This window comes from Hordeum vulgare, chromosome 1H (genome assembly GCF_904849725.1).
Source record: "Hordeum vulgare subsp. vulgare chromosome 1H, MorexV3_pseudomolecules_assembly, whole genome shotgun sequence".
Taxonomy (NCBI): Eukaryota; Viridiplantae; Streptophyta; class Magnoliopsida; order Poales; family Poaceae; genus Hordeum; species Hordeum vulgare.
The window spans coordinates 468,899,381-468,911,058 of NC_058518.1; positions in this window are offsets into that span (position 1 = coordinate 468,899,381).

An 11,678-nucleotide genomic window follows, 5' to 3' on the forward strand; every position below is an offset into this window, starting at 1 on the left:
GCCAGCTGGCTTGGGTGCAGCCGCCTCTTTCCTAGCCGGCTGGCTGGACCAGGCTGACTCAGAAGAAGTAACTGCCTCGACTCTAGCTGGCAGGGGTTGCCTGGCCGGCCAGAGGGATGGCCGCCTCGTCCTCTAGCCGGTAGGTGAAGCCTAGCCGGTCGGAACACTTGGGGCTTGGGAAACTGTATATGTTCATAACCTTTGGGCCGGAAATGAAGGAGCAGGCTTGATGAGCCTACCCCGGGGTTATCCCCCCGACAACACGTATAACTTCAAAATTTCGAACACACATAGAATAAACTTGATAATATTGCAATAAGTAAAAGCATGTGTTCCTCTCTCGTAGTAATTTTCAGTAGCATCATGAATAAATTAAACAATATAACTATCACGTAAAGCATTATTTTCATGATCCACATGCATAAAAGTCTTATAATATTCCAAGGTAGTGGGCTTAACATTAACTAAAGTCATGACCTCTCCAAACCAACTTTTATCAAAAAAATCCTAAGATTGAACACTCTCCAAATAAGTGGGATTCTTTTTACCTAAAGTTGACACTTTCCAAACCCACTTTCGATACTATTGCAAACCTTATTATCAATAACATATTCATCACGAGGATTAAATAAATTTTGAAAATCATAAGAAGCATCACCCCAATCATGATTATTACAATGAGTAGTGGATATGACAAAATTATCATCCCCAAGCTTGTAGTTTTGCATATAATTAACATAATTGACATTAATATAATTGATAGTAACATCATTGGAATCATGATTTTCAATCAAGGAGCTACCATCAATCACTTTATAAATTTCTTCTTTCAACACTTCGTCAAAATTTTCAGATTCATCATTTTCAAACAAAACTTCATAGAGATAATCACGTGCACTCAACTCACCAGTAATTGGTTCATCATAATTTTGCCTTTTGAAAAGTTTAGCAAGTGGATGAGGATCCATATCAATAGATTTTTAGGAAGCGAATATGCAAGCAAATAGAACGCACATGGCAACACAAGCAAAGATAGCAAACAAGCAAAGAGGCAAACTGAAAAGAGGGCAAATAAAATGGATTTTTGTGTGAAGTGGGGGAGAGGAAAACGAGAGGCAAAAGGCAAATAATGTAAATGCAAGAGATGAGTTTGTGATGGGTACTTGGTACGCTTGATCTTGCTATTTATCCTCCCCGGCAACGGCGACATAAATCCTTCTTGCTACTTCTTGAGCTTGCGTTGGTTTTCCCTTGAAGAGGAAAGGGTGATGCAGCAAAGTACATAAGTATTTCCCTCGGTTTGTTGAGAACCAAGGTATCAATCCAGTAGGAGGAACAAGCAAGGCCCCAATCTTCGCACCTACACAAACAATCAAACACTTTCACCCAATGCTAAAAGGGGTTCTCAATCCCTTCATGGTTATTTGCAAGGATGAGATATGATAGAGTGAAAAGTATAATATGGAAAATAGACCCGAGGGCCATAGGTTTCACTAGAGCCTTCTCTCATGAAGGAAAATAATATGGTGGGTAAACAAATTACTGTCGAGCAATTGATAGAAAAGAGAATAATTATGAAGATATCCAAGGCAATGATTATGCATATAGGCATCATGTCCGTGTCAAGTAGACCAAAACGTTTCTGCATCTACTACTATTACTCCACACATCGACCGACTCCTCCCGCATCTAGAGTATTATGTTCATGAACAAAAGAGTAACACATTAGGTAAGATGACATGATGTAGAGGGATAAACTCAAGAAATATGATGAAACCCCCATCTTTTTATCCATGATGGCAACAATGCAATACGTGCCTCGCTACCCCTACTTTGTCACTAGGCGAGGACACCGCAAGATTGAACTCAAACTAAGCACTTCTCCCATTACAAGAATTACCAATCTAGTTGGCCAAACCAAACTAATAACTCGAAGAGACTTGCTAAGATATGAAATCATGCATATAAGAATTCAGGGAAGATTCAAATAATATTCATAGATAATCTGAACATAAACCCACAATTCATCGGAACTCGACAAACACACCGCAAAAGAGTATTACATCGGATAGATATTCATGAAGATCACGAAGAACATGGTATTGAAGAACAAAGAGAGATAATAATCCATCTAGCTAATAGCTATGGACCCGTAGGTCTGTGGTGAACTATTCACGCATCATCGGAGGGGCAACGGAGTTGATGTAGATGCCCTCCGTGATTGATTCCCCCTCCGGAAAATTACTGGAAAAAGGTTCCCAGATTGGATCTCACGGGAACATAGGCTCCCGGCGGTGGAAAAGTATTTTTTATTTTGGTACTGGGGGAATATTTGGGAATTTATAGGAGGAGGATTAGGGTTTGGAGGCCTGTAGGGGGGCACAAGCTACGGGGGTGCCCTGTAGGCTTGTCGTCTCCCGGCAGGTCTCTTGCCACCCTCTCCAAGTCTGGCAGGTTTCTTCTGGTCTAAGAAAAATCATTCCAGAGATTTTATTCCATTTGGACTCCGTTTAATATTCCTTATGTGCAATACTCAAAAACAAGGAAAAAACAGAAACTGACACTAGGCTCTAGATTAATAGGTTAGTCCAAAAAATAATATAAAATAGCATATTAATGCATATAAGGCATCCAAAATAGATAATATAATAGCATGGAACAATAAAAAATTATAGATAAGTTGGAGATGTATCGTGCTTGTATCTGCTCGATAGCTTTGATCTTATCAGGATTTGCTTCTATAGCTCACTGAGACACAAAGAGCCCAAGTAGCTTGCCAGACAGAACACCAAACACACATTTCTCAGGGTTGAGCTTGAGGTTGCTCTTGTGCAGGTTCACAAAGGTCTCTTCCAGGTCATGCACAAGGGTAGCTTCGTCTGTGGTATTGACCACTATGTCATCCATATAAGCTTCCACATTTCTGTGCAACTGGGTCCAAATCAAATCTTCGCGGCCCTGGCAAAGGTAGAACCAACACTCTTTAAACCAAAGGGCATTCGTACAAACCAGAACGTGCCACATGTAGTTATGAACACGGTCTTTTCCTCGTCTTCTTTGGCCATGAATATCCGATGGTATCTGGAATATGCATATAGGAAGGAAATCCGATCGCATCCGGAAGTGGCATCAACTATCTGATCAATGTGCGGCAAGAGAAATGGGTAGGCATGCTTAGTTTAAGTAAGTGAAATCAATGCAAAGCCTCCATTTCCCATTTGCCTTGTGCACCACTACCGGGTTAGCTAACCACGTTGGATGCAGTACTCCTCGAACCAAACCAACTGCTTCTAGCTTCTTGATCTCTTTGGCAATGAACTGTTGTCTCTCCAAGGCCTGTTTCCTAACCTTCTGGTTGATGGGTTTAGCGTGAGGGCAGACAAGAAGGTGGTGCTAAATTACCTCTCTAGGAACACCGGGGATGTAAAAAGGTTGCCAGGCAAACACATCGACATTCACCCATAGAAAGGCAACGAGCGCACTTTCTTGTTTGTCGTTAAGGTGGTAGTGATGGTAAAGGTACTGTCAGAGCCATCCTCCCTTGCCGGGACTTTCTTTGTCGCAAGGTAGGTTACCTTGGATTTCCTGCTAGTGGAACTCTCCGGAAGGTCATCGACAGGCGCAGTGCACTCCGCGGAGGCGCGCTTCCCGGAGTCCTTGCCGGTGTTCGTGCTAGACTTCCTTCCCTTTTTTGGCTTGTGGCAGGAGCGAGTCCTTTTGCGGCTTCAGCTACTACTGCATCTCGATACATCTAGTCTACGCAAATGACTGCATCTTTCTTGTCAGACGGGATGGAGATTACACCCATGGGGCATGGCATCTTCACAACATTGTAAGCATAATGGGATGTTGTTGGAAATATGCCCTAGAGGCAATAATAAATTAGTTATTATTATATTTCTTAGTTCATGATAATCGTTTATTATCCATGCTATAATTGTATTGAATGAAGACTTATATACATGTGTGGATACATAGACAAAACACTGTCCCTAGCAAGCCTCTAGTTGGCTAGCCAGTTGATCAAAGATAGTCAGGGTCTTCTGATTATGAACAAGATGTTGTTGCTTGATAACTGGATCACGTCATTAGGAGAATCACGTGATGGACTAGACCCAAACTAATAGACGTAGCATATTGATCGTGTTATTTTGTTACTACTGTTTTCTGCGTGTCAAGTATTTGTTCCTATGACCATGAGATCATATAACTCACTGACACCGGAGGAATGCTTTGTGTGTATCAAACGTCGCAACGTAACTGGGTGACTATAAATATGCTCTACAGGTATCTCCGAAGGTGTTCGTTGAGTTAGTATGGATTGAGACTTGGATTTGTCACTCCGTGTGACGGAGAGGTATCTCGGGGCCCACTCGGTAATATAACATCACACACAAGCCTTGCAAGCAATGTGACTTAGTGTAAGTTGCGGGATCTTGTATTACGGAACGAGTAAAGAGACTTGCCGGTAAACGAGATTGAAATAGGTATGCGGATACTGAAGATCGAATCTCGGGCAAGTAACATACCGAAGGACAAAGGGAATGACATACGGGATTATATGAATCCTTGGCACTGAGGTTCAAACGATAAGATCTTCGTAGAATATGTAGGATCCAATATGGGCATCCAAGTCCCGCTATTGGATATTGACCGAGGAGTCTCTCGGTTCATGTCTACATAGTTCTCGAACCCGCAGGGTCTGCACACTTAAGGTTCGACGTTGTTTTATGCGTATTTGAGTTATATGGTTGGTTGCCGAATGTTGTTCGGAGTCCCAGATGAGATCACGGACGTCACGAGGGTTTCCGGAATGATCTGGAAACGAAGATTGATATATAGGATGACCTCATTTGATTACCGGAAGGTTTTCGGAGTTACCGGGAATGACGAATGGGTTCCGGGAGTTCACCGAGGGCGCAACCCACCCAGGGGAAGCCCATAGGCCTTGGGGGTGGCGCACCAGCCCTTAGTGGGCTGGTGGGACAGCCCAAGAAGGCCCTATGCGCCATAGGAAGAAAATCAAAGAGAAAAGAAAAAAAAAGAGGACGTGGGAGAAGGGGGAAGGACTCCTCCTTCCAAACCTAGTTGGACTCGGTTTGGAAGGGGAGGGTTCCCCCCTTAGGCTCGGCCAACCCCCTTGGGAGTCTTTGGACCCCAAGGCAAGGCTCCCCCTCCTCCCCCTATATATACGGAGGTTTTTGGGCTGATTTGACACAACTTTGCCATGGCAGCCCGACCACATATCTCCACGGTTTTACCTCTAGATCGCGTTTCTGCGGAGCTCGGGCGGAGCCCTACTGAGACAAGATCATCACCAACCTCCGGAGCGCCGTCACGCTGCCGGAGAACTCTTCTAACTCTCTGTCTCTCTTGCTGGATCAAGAAGGCCGAGATCATCGTCGAGCTGTACGTGTGCTGAACGCAGAGGTGCCGTCCGTTCGGCACTAGATCGTGGGACTGATCGCGGGACGGTTCGCGGGGCGGATCGAGGGACGTGAGGACGTTCCACTACATCAACCGTGTTCACTAACGCTTCTGTTGTACGGTCTACAAGGGTACGTAGATCACACATCCCCTCTCGTAGATGGACATCACCATGATAGGTCTTCGTGCGCGTAGGAAATTTTTTGTTTCCCTTGCGACGGTCCCCAACAGTGGCATCATGAGCTAGGTTCATGCGTAGATGTCTTCTCGAGTAGAACACAAAAGTTTTTGTGGGCGGTGATGTGCGTTTTTCTGCCCTCCTTAGTCTTTTCTTGATTCCGTGGTATTGTTGGATTGAAGCGGCTTGGACCTACATTACTCGTACGCTTACGAGAGACTGGTTTCATCGCTACGAGTAACCCCGTTGCTCAAAGATGACTAGAAAGTGTCAGTTTCTCCAACTTTAGTTGAATCGGATTTGACCGAGGAGGTCCTTGGATGAGGTTAAATAGCAATTCATATATCTCCATTGTGGTGTTTGCGTAAGTAAGATGCGATCCTACTAGATACCCATGGTCACCACGTAAAACATGCAACAACAAAATTAGAGGACGTCTAACTTGTTTTTGCAGGGTATGCTTGTGATGTGATATGGCCAACGATGTGATGTGATATGTTGGATGTATGAGATGATCATGTTGTAATAGTTAATATCGACTTGCACGTCGATGGTACGGCAACCGGCAGGAGCCATAGGGTTGTCTTTAAACTAACATTTGTGCTTGCAGATGCGTTTACTATATTGCTAGGACGTAGCATTAGTAGTAATAGCATGAGTAGCACGACAACCCCGATGGCGACACGTTGATGGAGATCATGGTGTGACGCCAGTGACAAGAAGATCGTGCCGGTGCTTTGGTGATGGAGATCAAGAAGCACATGATGATGGCCATATCATGTCACTTATGAATTGCATGTGATGTTAATCCTTTATGCACCTTATCTTGCTTAGAACGACGGTAGCATTATGAGGTGATCTCTCACTAAAATTTCAAGACGAAATTGTGTTCTCCCCGACTGTGCACCGTTGCGACAGTTCTTCGTTTAGAGACACCACGTGATGATCGGGTGTGATAGACTCAACGTTCACATACAACGGGTGCAAAACAGTTGCACACGCGGAACACTCGGGTTAAGCTTGATGAGCCTAGCATGTGCAGACATGGCCTTGGAACACATGAGACCAAAAGGTCGAGCATGAATTGTATAGTTGATATGATTAGCATAGAGATGCTTACCACTGAAACTATTCTCGACTCACGTGATGATCGGACTTGAGATAGTGGATTTGGATCATGTACCACTCAAATGACTAGAGAGATGTACTTTTTGAGTGGGAGTTCTTAAGTAATATGATTAATTGAACTAATTGTCATGAACATAGTCTAATGGTCTTTACGAATTACGATGTAGCTTGCGCTATAGCTCTACTGTTTTATGTGTTCCTAGGGAAAATTTAGTTGAAAGTTGATAGTAGCAAACTTTGAAGAGGATTGTCCTCGTTGCTGCGCAGAAGGCTTATGTCCTTAATGCACCACTCGGTGTGCTGCACCTCGAGCGTCGTCTGTGGATGCTGTGAACATCCGACATACACGTTTCTGATGACTACACGATAGTTCAGTACAAAATACATAATGGCTTAGAAGCAAGGCGCCGAAGACGTTTTGAAACGTCACGGAACATAAGAGATGTTCTAAAGAGATGAAATTGTGATTTCATGCTTGTGCCCTTGTTAAGAGGTACGAGACCTCTGACAAGATTCTTTGTCCACAAAGTAAGGGAGAAAAGCTCAATCGTTGAGCGTGTGCTCAGATTATCTGAGTACGACAATCGCTTGAATCAAATGGGAGTTAATCTTCCAGATAAGATAGTGATGGTTCTCCAAAGTCACTGCCACCAAGCTGTGAGAGCTTCGTGGTGAACTATAACATATCAAGGATAGATACAATGATCCTTGAGCGATTCGCGATGTTTGACACTGCGAAAGTAGAAATCAAGAAGGAGCATCAATAGTTGATGGTTTGTAAAACCACTAAGTTTCAAGAAAGGCAAGGGCTAGAAGGGATACTGCACTAATGAAGAGACCCACTAAGTTTCACTAACGCTTCTGCTGTACGGTCTACAAGGGTACGTAGATCACACATCCCCTCTCGTAGATGGACATCACCATGATAGGTCTTCCTGCGCGTAGGAAAAATTTTGTTTCCCTTGCGACGTTCCCCAACAGATGCTGCCATGAATTTTGCCAAGGTCAGGCGACCAAGAATTCCATTGTACGACAATGAGAGTTCGACCACATCAAATACGAGCTTCTCGGTCCGGTAGTTGAACTCTCCGCCAAATGTAACACGCAAAGTTATCTTCCCTTGGGCTGACCTCTGCCGGGGTTAAAATTCCTTGGAATGAACCTGTAGGCTTGAGCTCGTCGTCAGGGATTTGTAGCCTCTTAACCACCTTGGGGGAAATCAGGTTCAACCCTGCCCTGCCGTCAACTAACACTTTAATAACTTTGAGGTTGCGGGCTGTTGGTGAAACCAACAGTGGCACACACCGGACCGTAGTAATAAGATCAGGGTGATCCTCTCCATCAAATAAGATAGGCATGCGGGACCGTTCGAGCGGTCTTCGAGACTCCGCCGATGGCTCCATGGCGTTAACTTCACGCACCCAATGTTTGAGCTGGTGGCAAGAGGAGTGCAGGGATGCACCCCCGTCAAAACACATGGCATCGGTTGCCCTCTGGAATTCTTTATCACTGGAATCCTCTCCATCGCCTTCATCATCACTCACATCTTCTTCTTCCTTCTCACGACCTCTGGCAGGCTTTTCCTTTTGCTACAGGGCCTTGCCGCGACAACATCCTCTACCACCACGACCCTTCCCGGCAGCACCATCTTGGCCCTTATCCTTGTCGCCCTTCTCATACTCTGCCTTTTGCTTTTCAGCAAGATTCTCAACTTGGCAGCATTCTTGGAGATCATGGCCCTTGGTGCGATGGATCTTGCAATATGTCCCATCGAACTTTTCGGATTTCTATGCCGTTGCGTCCTCCCGGCGATCAGCGCACAAGGCATATCCCTTGCCGAGGGACTTGGCTTTCGCCTTCTTGCCGGTGCTAAGATCACCACAACTTTTAACAACCAATACCGCATTGCCCTTGCACTTCTTGTTGCGCTTTAGGTTCCTCCCCTTGAATCCAGGGGTATCATCGTCGTCATCAGAGTCGACTCCGACACCTGCTCCTCTCCGGGGAGCCGTCTTCCTTCTTCAGCTCGTGCACACTTGTCTACCAACGTGTACAACTCGTTGACGGTCTTTGGGAGTTTGACATTCATCTTGGCCCGCATCCTCGTGTTGCGCACATTCGAATGGAACGCAGAAATCACAGTTGCGGGGTGTATCTAAGGAATGTTGCAGTGTGATAACCCACAAGTGTAGGGGACCGCAACAGTTTTCGAGGGTAGAGTATTCAACCCAAATTTATTGATTCGACTCAAGGGGAAGCGAAAGAATATTCTCAAGTATTAGCAGCTGAGTTGTCAATTAAACCACGCCTAAAAGATTAGTGTCTGCAAGCAAAGTATCAGTAGCAAAGTGGTATGATAGCAACGGTGCGAGAAAAAGGTCTGTTGACGGCAGACTATTCCTGACTTGTTGTATCAATGGCACAAGAAAAGTGTTGCAGCAGGTAACAGCAAAGTAACAAGTAACAGCAGTAGTGACACCAATAGCAAGGAACATCAGTAGTGACAGCAGTAGCAAGTAACATCAGTACTGACAGCAGAGTAGCAAGTAATAGCAGTAGTGACAGCAGCAACAAGTAACAGCAGTAGCGACAGCAGTAGCGGCAAAGTAACGAAGCAAGGACCAGTAGTAAAAGACTAGTAGGCATTGGATCGGTGATGGATGATTATGCTGGATGTGATTCATCATGTAACAGCTATAACACGGAGAGATATGTAACTAGCTCCCGTTCGTCAATCTAATGTAGGCATGTATTCCGTATGTAGTCATACGTGCTTAGGGAAAAGAACTTGCATGACATATATTGTCCATTCCTCCCGTGGCAGCGGGGTCCTAAAGGAAACTACGAGATATTAAGGTTCTCCTTTTAATAAAGAACCGGACCAACGCATTAACACGTGGTGAATACATAACTCCTCATACTATGGTCATATCCGGGAGTGGTTCCGGCTATTGTCACTCCGGGGTTGCCGGGTCATAACACATAGTAGGTGACTACAACTTGCAAGATAGGATCTAAAACACACATATATTGGCGACAACATACTAGGTTCAGATATGAAATCATGGCACTCGGGCCCTAGTGACAAGCATTAAGCATGGCAAAGTAGTAGCAGCATCAATCTCAGAACATAGTGTATACTAGGGATCAATCCCCGTCAAAACTAACTCGATTACATGATAGATCTCATCCAACTCATCACCGTTCAGCAAGCCTACGATGAGATTACTCACGAACAGTGAAGAGCATCATGGAATTGGCGGTGGAGGAAGGTTGATGATGACGATGGTGATGATTTCCCCTCTCCGGAGCCTAGAACGAACTCCAGATCTGCCCTCCAGATGAAGAACAGGAGGTGGCGGCGCCTCCATATCGTAAAACGCGATGAATCCTTCTCTCTGATTCTTTTTCCTGGCGAAACGGAATATATAGAGCTGGGTTAGGAGGCGGTGGAGCTTTGTGGGCCCCACAAGCCTGGTTGGTGCGGCCTGGGGGGTGGCCGCGCTGTCTGGGCTTGTGGCCCACTGGCTCACTGATGTCAACTGTTCTTCCCCTTTGCAACGGCACCAGAAGAATGCTATTAACACTCTCTGGCAATCGAAACTAGAAGATGTTGTTGACGGCCCACAAGCGCATGGGATCGTAGCAGTTTTGGAGGGTAGAGTATTCAACCCTAATTTGTTGGTTCGCACGACGGGAGGTGAGAGGATACTCTCAAGTATTAGCAGCTGAATATGTCAGATTCAACCACACCTGAAAGATTAGTATCTGCAAGCAAAGTAGTAGCAGCAAAGTAGCGAGTAACGGCAGTGGCAAGGAACAGCGGTAGTGACAGCTGTAGCAAGTAGCAACAGTAGCAAGAGAAAGTAATAGCAACAGTAGCAGCAGAGCAAGACAAGTAACAGCAGTAGCAACAATAGTAGCAGCAGCAGAGCAAGACAAGTAACAGCAATAGCAACAATAGTAGCAGTAGCAGAGCAAGACAAGTAACAGCAGTAGCAACAATAGTAGCAGCAGCAGTAGGACAAACTCGTAGGCAATGGGTCGGTGATTTGTTTGGATGATATTCATCATGCAACAGCTATAACACGGAGAGATATGTGGCTAGCTCCCGTTCGTCAATGTGATGTCGGCATGCATTCCGTGTGTCGTCATACGTGCTTAGGGAAAAGAACTTGGATGCCATCTATTGTCCATCCCTCCCGTGGCAGTGGGGTCCAAAAGGAAACTATGGGATATTAAGGTTCTCCTTTTAATAAAGAACCGGACCAACGCATTAGCACTTGGTGAACACATGAACTCCTCAAACTATGGTCATCACCGGGAGTGGTTCCGGTTATTGTCACTCCGGGGTTGCCGGATCATAACACATAGTAGGTAACTATAACTTGCAAGATCGGATCTAAAACACACATATATTGGTGACAACATAATAATTTCAGATCTGAAATCATGGCACTCGGGCCCTAGTGACAAGCATTAAGCATGGCAAAGTAGTAGCAACATCAATCTCAGAACATAGTGGATACTAGGGATCAATCCCCATCAAAACTAACTCGATTACATGATAGATCTCATCCTACTCATCACCGCCCAGCGAGCCTACAAATAGATTACTCACGAACGACGAAGAGCTTCATGGAATTGGAGAGGGAGGAAGGTTGGTGATGACGATGGCGACGATTTCCCCTCTCCGGAGCCCAAGACGGACTCCAGATCTGCCCTCTAGATGAAGAACATGTGGTGGCGGCGCCTCCGTATCGCAAACGCGGCGAAAACTTCTCTTTTTATTTTTTCTGGGACGAAAGGGGGCTTATAGACCTGAGGTTGAGGGCGGCAGAGCCGTGTGGGCCCCACAAGCCTGCCCACCGCACCAGGGGGGTGGTGGCGGAGCCAGGGCTTGTGGCCCACTGGCCCACCCCCTCAGGTGGAACTTGGCGTAGAT